Source organism: Podarcis gaigeae (assembly GCF_964106915.1).
Source record: "Podarcis gaigeae genome assembly, chromosome: 8".
In the NCBI taxonomy this organism is placed as follows: Eukaryota; Metazoa; Chordata; class Lepidosauria; order Squamata; family Lacertidae; genus Podarcis; species Podarcis gaigeae.
The window spans coordinates 29205948-29218499 of record NC_139684.1 but is presented as its reverse complement, the minus strand read 5'-3'; the positions used below and the strand labels follow the sequence as shown (position 1 = coordinate 29218499).

Below are 12552 nucleotides of genomic sequence, written 5' to 3'. Positions count from 1 at the left end.
TATTCTGGGACATGGAGGGAGTTTCAAAAACTCATGTCACCCCTTTCTCACTGTTCAATCTCGCCTTGAACCTGTTGCGCAATAAACTTGGATCTTCTGCAGTTTGCTCCTGTCTCCGGCTGAGCTCATTTTCCTCCGCAGGGACCCACGGACTTAGTCCGATGAGCTGGGTGGCAGAGCAGCCTCGCACCCAGATTTTTGCCGTAACAGTTGGCGCTCCAACGTGGGGCTTGCGGTTCTCCCGCGTTGCTGACCGGGGGCCCCGAAATCTTCAGCCGGCACCAGGCCATTTTGCCTGGGAAGATCCTTTGGACCCCCGGCCATCTTCCGGGCGGTAATCAAAAGCCCCAGGAGTTCAGCCGGGGAGCAAAGGGGGATCCAGCCGGCTTATTCATCCTGGGATCATCATAGAAGATGCGTGAGTATAAGAAAAAGGAAAAACCCAGTGCACTGGTGGGAAAGGGGTAGAAATCTCCTGGCAACTGAATTCTCTGCCCTCCTCTCTATCGCTCCTTCTCGCCTGTCTCTTGGTCCAATTGGTGAGAGAGACCGTGGACTGCTGCTCGACCCAAAAGGGGGGTTCTGAGCTCTATCTCTTTCTCTATATTTCTCCAGCCAGCCACACCAATTGGGAGCCCGAAAGTAAGACGGAGAGACCCGACTTGAAAGATAGCCGACTCTCCGCAACGGGTATCCCAGTTGAAAGCAAGGGGTTGGAGTTCTTTTTCCGAACTTCCCGAGCGTCCTTGCTAGGGGGCAGGAAGTGGTCTTGCTTTCTATCCAATCCCAGCCGCACTGGTCGGTGCCACGTAACACGTATATCGTGCGTGAGCCCGCTTCCAAAAGCAAGGGGGATTTTCGGTTCGAAACTCTATCCAGGGATCACCCGATCTGGCACCGCACGGCGCAGGCGTTCAGTAGGGCCCCTTTTCCTGAGATTGACGATAGGTAGGAGGTTGCCAGGAGGGATAGCCCATGAGGAATTGGGCGGGATCGGCAGAGTGGAAAAGGACCCCAGGTTATTGACTAAGGAAATAGGAAGGAATACCGGATAGCTAGAGCTCTTTAAAAACCCTCTAAGGAAGTTGCCAAGCGACTAAAGACCCCTCTTTACTATAAATCCCGTATTAAGTATATCAATCTCCTAGATATACCAATCCTTATCGCCCTTTCTCTTCCCTCTTTCTGTCTAGACACGCGTAAAACATAAAATGGGTACCCAGGCTTCCAAACGCGAGCGGGCTCACTCTGGGAAGAAGGCTTCTAGAAAGCCATCTCAGTCTCAGAAGGACCCTGACTCTCCTCTCCAATTTGTCATCACGTATTGGAAGACGATTCCTGGCCACAAATTATTATTGAAGCAAAATTAGAGAACCTCTGTTCTGAAATCTGGCCCACCAGCACCGCCTCCGCCAAGCCCGAATTGCGTTGGCCGGCTGGTTAACTGGTGGTGTTTGAAGAGGCAAGGAGGCTCTTAAAACCATGTGGGACCTTCCTACTAATTTCACTTAATGAAGCTAAAGAAGCTAAAGGAAGCAGCCCAACTCCTTGCAATAACCAACTAAAGGATGAGAGTATATATGTTTACATGTTGTCTGTTATGTGTGTTGTGTGTTAATACATATATGAGAATATGTGTGTTTACATGTTGTCTGTTATGTGTGTTGTCTGTTCCTTCTGTCTCTGACAGACTGCCTTTCTTAAGCGCGCATAGTTTAAACTGCAAGCTTGCTTCAAAATTTTAAATTTAAGGAAGCTATGCTGGACCTTATCAGTCCTAAATAAGACAAAATGAGAATGAAGGGTGCAAATGTTTACCCCACCTCTTGCTTTGCCGCAACTTTTCAGATCGTGAGTCTACAGTCTATTTTGGAATGTGAATGTTTCTAATGTGAATTAGATGTTTCTGCTGCAAAAGCGTAGGTGAGCACAACTGCTCTCTCAAGCTAAAATGCAGTGTATTTATTTCATGAAGCACATGCCTATGAAAGTATGGTCTTCCTTCTAAGAAAATATCTGAGTCCAGTTTTAACTTTGATTTGGTTGGACAGAAGAGTTATTGTAAGGCTCCTGATATCAGGCCTCTTTTCTTAGAAAATGCCCCCCCCCTTGTTTCATTCTGTCTCTTTCAGGGGTTTTTTTTCTTTCCTCTTCTTCTGTGCCAGGTAAATTTACTTCCGAGTAAGCTTCCTTTAAAGGAAACTGCAAAAGGGGGGGGCATAGATTAGGTTTACTATTCCTCTGCAAATTCAGATTAGGCTTACTATTCCTCTGCAAATTCAGGAAAAATTGTCACTTTTGTATTCCCTTTTAAATCAAATCTATGGCTGTTTTAACTATGCTTTATAAGAGATCCTCTCCCTATCTTAAGAAAATGTTCACTTCAATCTTTCTTTAAAGATCATTTGTCTAGGAACTTGCACTCTAAGGAACTTGCACGTCTAAGGAAGTAAACTCAAACTAATCTCAAGATCTGCTAAAGGGTTCTGTATAAAGTTGGGAATTTTTATTTTCCTCTTCCCTAGTACATGATAGGAGCATTGATTGTGCTCTCTTCCCCAGTAGTGCCTGTGTACATAAGTGTGTGTGTGTGTAGTACAAATCTTGCTGTGAACCCTTTATTTTGGAGGGTTGGACTAGATGACCCCAGGGTCCCTTTCAACTCTCCCAAATTGTGGCTGTGTGGAAGGACATGTGTCCGCAAGCATTGCAGGGTAATTCTTAAATTCTGGTGTGGTGATGGAGTTGAAATTCAGCCTAGCTTTGCTCTTTAGTTTTAAAAAGGTGAGAGGTGAAGCTGTGATGTTTTGAAGCACAACTGGTAATATCAAGCATTTGAGTGATTACAGTGTTTATCATTTTGTCTACTATTTAAAAATCAGACAAATACATATGGGCCTTGACCAATCCTGTAAATAAAGGGGCAGGAAAATTTTTGTCTGCAAATGGTAAGGCCGAAAAACTTAGAATGTTAAAAAATAAAATAAAATAATACTATGAATTCTGACTCTCTGGCCATTTTTTCCCATATATAAGGGCGCGGCATTGTTCCACGAATGGCCAGAGGGATATTAGCCCTTTCCTGTACATAAAGGAAGCAGTCGCTTTGCTTGGGCTGAAATTGCTAGCTTTTGTTGGTGAATACTTCAATTGCTGAGTTTCTCTCTTTTGTTTTAAATCTAACCCTCTTTTAAAATCTACTACTTACCCTTCCCTTATTCAAATTCTAATTTTGCCAAAAGATGCAACATTTCAATAGTATAAAAGATTTGCTGAGACATGAACTCCACACATGCACAGAGACTAGATCAGCTAAAAAAAAAAATAGGAAAAGGAGAGAGAGAGAGAGAGAGAGAGAGAGAGAGGAAGGAGGGGGAACTGTAGGGGGGGGAGAGGAGGTTTATGTAAAACTTGGAACCATTGAGAGAAATCACCCTTAATGTGTCTCAAGTTTGAAATCTTAACATGCCAAATTCTTTTCACAGGTAAATATCAAAGCATTCCACCCCTCAATGGGATTTAAGTCACAGACTTTGTTTGTGTGCATTTTAGGAACAGCATTTCCTGACAGGCTTCTCACATGAAATAATTTTCCCTTTTAACAGGATATGTGAACCCCGATAACAAAGTGTTTGTCCCTTTTTCCTCCCACAACAACTTTCTTTCTGTTCTGTGAAATCCCTGCTGTATTAGTGACTTCCATCCCTTTGTGTCTTTGACACTTTTAAAGTTATAAATAATCTGTTTCCATTTATTTAATCCGTTTTTCCATGATGTCTATGAAATTAATCGAAGCATAACCAAACATTGTTTGTGGAATGGTATTAGTTTACCTTTTGCCTGAGCATTTCTTATTAATTCTGTCATTTTGGCTAGTTCAAGGTACTTGCACAAAGTTACATTGCCATTAAGTCATTTTCCAGTATTTTGCTATTAACACTCTAGCCGATGTTGTCACATCAAGAAACACTCTTATTTTCATTGTTACTTCAGATTTCTTAAAATTCTGTGTCTTAGCATTTATTTATTTTGGTTCCTCATAGGTCATTGTGTGTGTGTGTGTGTGTTTTATTATTATTTTAACTGTGTCTTTTAAGTCCACCCTGTCCTTACAGGATATCACTTCTACAAGTGTGTTACTACAGATCCAGTGAAAAGCTTCGCTACCACGAGACTTATTTCAAAAGGGAAGTGGGGCTGCAAAGAGGGGAGGAGTTGAATTGCAAGGACATTTTTGACTTTTATATTCAACTGATATTTAATTAGTTTGTTGTGTATTATGTGTTATTATGTAGGAATGTTGAAATGTGTTTGACAGTGTTATTTCCACAAAGGGAGGAATTTGTGTGTGTGTGTGTGTAATTGTCTTATGTTTAATGTATACTGCCTTATTCCTTATACCCCAATGGAGGATTTTCATACATTTTATGCTTTCTAATGGATCAGGCTATTGTGTAGTTCAATGTTTAGATAACCACATTTCGCTGTCCCACCTGGCACACTGCCAACCTTCCCTACCCATTTTAAAATGTGTTAAAACTCGCTTTACCAAGGAGAAGCTTCAGGAAGGTGTATATGCCTTGATTTAGCAGGAATGATCGCTTATAGAGTTAAATTGACTTATTTGGACAAGTGCCCCTTTTAAGAATGGTTTTCTTTTAACAGATTGGTTTGAAGAGTTAAGAACCATGGGGCAAGATAAATTCAAATTGGACCCAGTATGAATTGGGCATGTGTATCCAGGCTGCAATTAGCTTTTGGTCCTTTTAAGTGCAAGTGAGCAACTTCCCATGACTGCAAGACCAGAGCCTCTAAAATAAAACCCCATAGAAAGGCCAAGGTAAAGACATTTCCCTCAGGACGTGTCCAAACCTGCCAGCTGTGATGGGTGCCAGGCAACATGGCTAATATGAAAGCCCTAAGTGGATTCACCAGGGATTGCCACTACTGTGACACGTGAGACCACAGAAGAGCTACCTTGACACCTGAGAACACAAAATGGCGGGGGGCAAAGCAAACTGCATTTTTTTCCAGTCAATAGTGGACCTTCCTGCTAAATGTAAAGCATAGACCACTATTGAACAAAATACAACAGGTGTTCCTTTATGCGATATCCTATATCCAGCTATCTGCACTACTATACTTGCAAATGACCTTAAGAGGCATGGCTTGCAAGTCCCCTTCAGGTTTGCACAAACCCACACATCTAGTACGGTAGATACAAAGTTATTATTTAGTGCCTATCTATATAACATACACATACATTGTATTGGTCTGTGTTGCTCCCTCCTTTGCTGCCCTGCTCAACCCACCCCCTTTTTCCATTGGGCCTATTCCCACTCACAGGGCACCCCTACCTTCACCGAGATCTAGGGTGCGGAGAAAAGATTTGCAAGTTCTTACAGAACTTTAATGCAAATCTATCTCCAAATGGGGGACTGTTACGGAAGGGGGGGGCATGTCTTCTTCACCTTCTTCTTCGCTACAATATATCAATTTATTTCCAATTGTCAATGTCGAAAGGGACTAAAATCTATAAAATTCATAGAAAATCAGCGTGCCAGTTTGCTCAATTACTCTAGGACTCCATCACACCTCCCCTGTCCAGCATAATCCCTCAAGCAAGGTGTCAAGACCCTAATCCTTTCAAATTGCTCTGATCAGCCTTTCCTCCAGACAATGTCAGGGGGCAGACTATGCATATTTGGGACTATTGTTTTCTCATCCCCAGGAAGTGTTTATCTGTGCATATCTCCAGCTCTGCATATTCCCCCCTCCCTCCTCCTTATGTTAATCCGGTGTAGCTCTGCATATTCTCCCCTCCCTCCTCCATATGTTAATCTGTGTAACCCAACCTCCCTTTAATATATTCATGATGTAATCTGTGTAACCAAACCTCTCTTTAATGTATTCATGACGTGTTTTGCACTGTATTCTGGGACATGGAGGGAGTTTCAAAAACTCATGTCACCCCTTTCTCACTGTTCAATCTCGCCTTGAACCTGTTGCGCAATAAACTTGGATCTTCTGCAGTTTGCTCCTGTCTCTGGCTGAGCTCATTTTCCTCCGCAGGGACCCACGGACTTAGTCCGATGAGCTGGGTGGCAGAGCAGCCTCGCACCCAGATTTTTGCCGTAACACTACTAAAGGTATGCTTAGCAGTATTACTGTAGTGTCCAGTCCTCGTGGATGTTGAGATGCATTTGAATAAGATTTGCACAGGCTTTTGTACAATGTCCTAAAAAGCTTGACTTTGCAAAGGTGAAACGTAAAAGCAATATTAGAGCCCCTATCTATAGCTTAAGGACAATCTTAATTCATTCATATGCACTTTGGATTCCCCCCAGGGCTAATCCTTGAGCATAATGAGAATGAATTTCAGCATTCTGAGATAGGCACAAAATGTTCAGTGCAATGTTTCCTTATATCTCTATAATCTATTGCAGGCAATTACATTAGTCAGGAGTGGAATAAATAGTTCTTGAACACAAAATGACAACACACCCAGATTGTAGTAGCTACCTGCTCTGAACCTACACAGTTGAGCTATAAAGGCAGCACCGATGCCAACAAGCACAGAGTCAAGCCAGTATCTTGCTAATCTCTCAAGGTAAAGTGCACAATGAGCTATTGCCAATCAGCATAATAATTTTTTTAAAGTTACCTCCGTGTAAGTCCTACACACAACACATTGCTAAACTATGGAATTTGCTTCCACAAGATGCACTGATGGTCATGGTGACTCTATATTACCTCCAGCATCAGAGGCCACAGCCTCAGAATTTCAGTCGCTGGAGAACACGATTGGGAAAGAGTGATCTCCCTTTACCTCCTGCTTGTTTGCTTCCCAGAAGCATCAAGTTGTGCCCTGTAGGAACAGAATGCCAGACTAGCTATGCCTTAGGTCCTATCCAGGAGGACTCATCATCTATGCTTTCAAGAATTTCCAGGCACTAACTGCAAGTGGGCTTGCTGTCCCCAAGTAGCGTGTGCTGCATCTTGGCTCTATTGGCTCTGTCACTTATTTATTATATTTATTTGCAGTATTTATAGCCCCCCCTCCTCATTTAATGTTCTCAATCCCAGAGCAGGGAATAAAGTAATAAAAACAAACGAGGGGGGGGAGCAACGGATGTACAAAAATTACAAAATCGTATAAACAGGACCAATGAACAACTGAACCATTATATCACGAGCAAAACGGCAGCAACAAAAATTAATCATTTCAATTTAACCAAATACCTAGGTAAAAACAAACACAACATTTGAGCAGATTATAGAACCAAGGGGTCATGTTGCTTTGGGCACGTGCTTCCACACACCCCTGTGCTACATGAGAAACTCTTTTGATTGTAACTAACATATTATATTGGTGTGTGTCCTTTTCTTGGTAGTTCTTATCTTTATTTAACCTTAATTCAATGAAGAAGAAGAAGAAGAAGAAGATACCGTGTGTGTGTGTGTGTGTGTGTGTGTGTGTGTGTACACACATACACACACATCTTGTCCTGATTTCTTTGGGGGCTTTGGCTCATGTTTGTGCATTGCCTTCACATGTTGGGCTTAGTTCACTGTGGCTTCACTTTTTCATTCCCCCCCCCCTCTTTTTCAGCATGGTTCTGTGGGCTGTGGTATCAGGCAGGGCTTAGGTGACTGCCATTTTGGCCAGCCATGTGACCTTGAGCTGCCATTTAGAATACAAAATACACATTGCTGTTCCCCTCTAGGCTTAGGTTCCTCCTTGGTATCTTGTTAGACACAGTAAAATATAAAGTGCTGGACCAGATGGACCACTGACCTAGTCCACAAGGATGTTCTAATGTTTTTAAGCTATGCTGTTTCTCTCTACCTACTCTCTACAGCGGTACCTCGGGTTACGAACTTAATTCTTTCCGGAGAGCCATTCTTAACCTGAAACTGTTCTTAACCTGAGGTACGCTTTTGCTAATGGGGCCCCCCGCTGCCATTGTGCCGCTGGCACGCTATTTCCATTCTCATCCTGAGGTAAAGTTCTCAACACGAGGTACTACCGGGTTAGCGGAGTTTGTAACCCGAGGTGTTTGTAACCTGAGGTACCACTGTATTTGTAAATTGTAACAGAAACATCATAATTATCTGGTGATATTTACCCGCAAAGGAAAGCCTGATACATGCTGCTTCTGAAACTGGGTGATCAGATTCATTAGTTATCAGGGTTCAGGTACCACTAACAGCTTTACCATAAGTATAAAATTTAGCCAACATACTTTATCAGGTATTGCTACAGGGGTGAAGTGTGTTGGTTGGGAAGGGGAAACATAGGTATAAAATGAGTTTTCTTGGATGCCAAGATCCAGGTTTGGGGGAAATGCACTCTGGTTGAAGGAACCCCAGCATATATTTGCACAAAATATGCAGCAAAGTAAACCATGGGAATATAAGATGTTAGACCTTATGAGTTCCTAAACTCCCCTAGCACACGTTTGGAAAGGTAATAATAATAGCTTACAAACTCTCCATAGGTCAGATTTAAACCTCATTGCATGCTGAACTTTTAAGGGAAACTGAGGGAGAACACTGTGCTTGATTACCTTCCTCCCACTGCAAGGAGAAGAGACCTGACTAAGCCCGCCAGGGCAGCTCACTCTATGACATTAAACCCTTCATGCATTAATCAGACCGAAGCATGTTGGTTATATGAGCTTGTTACCCCTCATAATATGCTGTCTTCTTTTAAATAACTATTAAAGACAAAGGCAGATGCATGGTCCTCGCTCAGGGTTTGGCTTTACCTACTGGATCATTATATTGGGGTATCCACCTGGCAGGACAATTCAAAATTGTTTACAGATTTTCAGGTTCAATCGGACGTGGTGGGATCTCTGGGCTTTGGCGTGTTTTTTCAAAGGATGCTGGTGTGTGCATCAAGCTGGTGTGGTAACTATTACACGTGTCTAAACGCTTTTAAAGTTTTTTCCTCTTAGTAGGGGCAGTTCACCTTTAGACGGTGGACTTCAGAAATCACTGCATTGGCTTTTGGACTGATAATCAAGCTGTTGTCAGTGTCCTGGCAATGCAATCGCCACATTCCAAGAAGATGGACCGCTTCCATTCTTTAGTACCAGAGGTGCAACTGCTGCTGGACCCATTCCCTGAGCATCTTTGGAACCTTGCAAACTTGAAGTGATGGAGGGAGTATGGCCTCAGTGGCACCTTCAACTATTAGGTCTTAGAAGTCGACCTGGTTTGATCTTATATCGTATCGGGTAAAATTTGTAGGTATTGGGCATAGTCTGCCCCCCCCCAACAGTTCAAGTGCTTCAATACTTTGTACACCTGCATAACCTGGGGCATGTGGCTAAGACTTTAAGGATGCAGTCAGCCGATATTCCCTTCTTCAGTAAATCCATTTATTTTACGGACCCCCATGTTGAATTCGTAGTCTGCAGGGCGATTGAGGATTGGCACAGGTGGTAGACACCAAGTGGTGTGGGTTGTAAACCTATCACGTTCATCACTCTTTGCCAAATACATAATAGATGATGATAGATAGATAGATAGATGATAGATAGATAGATAGATAGATAGATAGATAGATAGATAGATGATAGATAGATAGATAATTTGTTGGTCGAAATATGTATCTTGCTTGTACTCTGGCGCTTTCTCTGTTGCCCTCTTTGGCACCCTAAGAGTGGGTGTAGTTGTTAACAAGGTTGAGCCAGGATGCTCCTCTAAGGGGTTTCGTTTGGAAGACGTAAATTTATCTAGTGCAGAGTCGCTGGGCTGCATCTATCAATAGAAAACTAACCAAAGGGGGAAAGGCACCCTTATTCAGCTCGCAGCATCAGAACATAAGATCCCTGACCTGTAAACGACATCAGGAGATACTGTTACCTTAGGCCCCCCGGTTCTAGCACATCCCTGATACATCGGGATGGTACCCACCTCTCCCGGCATCGGTTCACACGGGTGATGCGTTTGGCCATGGAAGCCAGTGGCTTCCCGGCCAGAAAATATGCTGCTCATTCCTGCTCATGGGGGCCTGCCTACAGACAGATTCAATGACATGAGTCATGTGTTGGAGGGGAGGGTGTGGCCATCACCTACCCCTCCCTTTGAAGGGTATTCCGTTAAAGGAATCCGGTGGTCGTGGTTCCTGTCCAAAGCCCAGGTGGTGGCTAGGGCCATGGAACTACCCTTTAGTGACTAAGGGAAATCATCCAGTTGATTTGCATCAACAAGTTCCCCCTACAGGTTGTTAACCCTTGTGTGACTTCCTGCAGAGTGGTCAGGAGTCAAGTATAGTCTGTTCAGATCCAGTGCCTAAGCCAATACCACTCACATTCTGTAACCAATCAAGTTGTGGCCTTTTTTAGCCCATTAACCTAAAATACTTGTGTCCATGTGTCTTATTCCATCACAAAGCAGGGGACAGGGCCTTGACTCGCAACTGATCTGCATTTTACCCACAGACATGAACATCACTGTCTCCTGTAAGGCTTTTCCTTTTTTAAACACCCATTGGTGTTAAAGAGTCAAAGCCTTTTGGGGGCGGGGGAAACCATTTTTTGTCAGGATTTCATCCGGGGAGGAAAAGGTGAAAGCTCCCCCTTCCCCACACCCTACATTCCTAATGTAAAATCAGCCACCAGATGGCAGCCAGTATTGTTTGTCCTATAGCACCCAGAGCCATTAAGAACCAGGCAAGACCCTCTCTTCAAAGTGGCATGTTAAACTGTACTAGAATGCTGGAAATTAGCTTTTCTAGATCTATGCATAATGTGCTTTTTTCTTAAGCAGGCACAGGTCCCAAGAAAGTACACCTGGTTTCTTCAGAGGAGGAAGAGGAAGAGGAATCCTTGGATAACATTGTCACCATCTGTTAATTCTGGCTTGGAAATGGGGATTACGAATTAGGCTGTCACGTAAGAACCCACATCCTGGCAGGCTCAAGCAGACAGGCTCTGGTTTGGAAATGGGGATTAAGAACTCGGCTGTCACTTGAGAACCCGCAGCTTGGGTGGCATTTCCATAATGAAAGCATTTTAGCTTTTTGAACATCAGGAAAAGTTCTAAATTTTGACCATGATTTTGAAGAGGGTTGTCATGGTGAGAGGATGGGATGTTTGCTCTTTGACTGCCATAGACTGATCACATGTACAATTGATTTCAGTGAGTTTTAATTCAAGGTAAATTTGCTCTGAGTAGAAGAGTTGTAGTGATTTTTGCTAACTACCTACCCGTGAAACCAATGGAGGGAGGTGAAAATCCTCTCTCTCTCTGTGTGGCTACTCTTGGAGCCTGTTTCAAAAAAAAAAAAAAAGCAAAAGCACAGCTTCTGGCCTTTTCCTCACAAAACAAATCATCAAGCCTCATACAGATATTTAGACAAAAGGAGCTGAGAGTAGAAACTGAGAAGCACCATTCAAGTTCAATGTAACTTGGATTTCTTAGCCATTACAACCCTCAGGATATTTTCCCTCGTGCTACCTTGGAACCTTTTCCTTCAGAATTATTCCTGCAGCTTTATGATCCATTGTAAAGCAAAGCAGTTATGTACAGTGGTGATTATTCACTACAAAGGACATTGTAACAGAATGGATGCTGGCAGAATGAAACTGTTTTTGGCAATAGAGTAATGTGCTTCTATGAAGCAATGAATTTCTGAGTTAGGTTACACTTGGATATGTTGCATGAAGAACCATTTATTTAGGGAAGTGAATTGTGAACATTCAGCGTGTTAACATTTAGATGAGGTTTCTGTAGTAGGTAGGAAAATGGAGAATAGGTTTTAATCCTTTCCAGCAACCTGTTTAAAATGACAATGTGCAAGCCAAAAGCAGGCATTGCCTTTGCTTGCAACAGCCACATAAAGCATTGTGGTTTCCCCCCCTCTCTGGCATCCATTGATACCAAGTGTTTGGTGTGATGTCATGTGCATGTTGTATTGCTAGACACAGGTGTTCAATGTAGCATATTTAGTTCTGATCTTAATTTCTTTAAGAAAATGTAGCCATCAAAACCAGTTTAATACTGGTCATGTACTAAATATACCCTTTCTCAGCTGTATCATAAGGTGCAAAACTAAGATGCTGACTGATCTGTGCAGCAAATATTTTTGTTTTCAAAATATGAGAGCTAATTTGAAAGGTTAAAGTACTTGATTAGAAAATTATTTCTAGTTCTTTGATCAGTTGATCAGTTTGTTTTGTGTGGAATTGTTTGGTCCAACACAGCTGTTGCATTACATCTATTTTTTCCTGATTTAATATGATAAATAATAAAAGTTAAATCATATTATAGCACTCCCTTGAACATCAATATTCAAAATGGTTAGTTACTAGACACTGTGTTCAACTGCTCTGTTTCTGTACGTTATTATGTTGGCACAAAGAGCTGTGGGTATGTGTAGGAAGAATTAGAGATGGCCTTAGAATCAAAGGGTATATCTGGATCCAGGAGCTGTGAGGGGCTGGTAGAGCCACTTAATCAGAAGAACTAAAAATTATAATAAAGTACTGCTACAATAAATATAGCTTTCCCTACCTGTTCACATAGCAGTATAACAAC

At 42.4% G+C, this 12552-nt stretch overlaps 1 protein-coding gene across 3 annotated transcripts in view; it reads left to right on the top strand.

Moving 5' to 3' along the window:
- The window catches only part of TDRD12 (tudor domain containing 12), a 68086-nt gene extending 55599 nt beyond the window's left edge, over positions 1–12487 (top strand). For 2 of the 3 annotated variants that reach the window (XR_014567082.1, XR_014567084.1), the window contains exon 34: positions 12133–12487. The gene's annotated coding sequence lies outside the window, so the exon portion shown is untranslated. The remainder of the gene's footprint in view (positions 1–12132) is intronic. The other variant, XR_014567083.1, reaches the window with a different exon arrangement.
- The last annotated feature ends 65 nt before the right edge of the window (positions 12488–12552 follow it).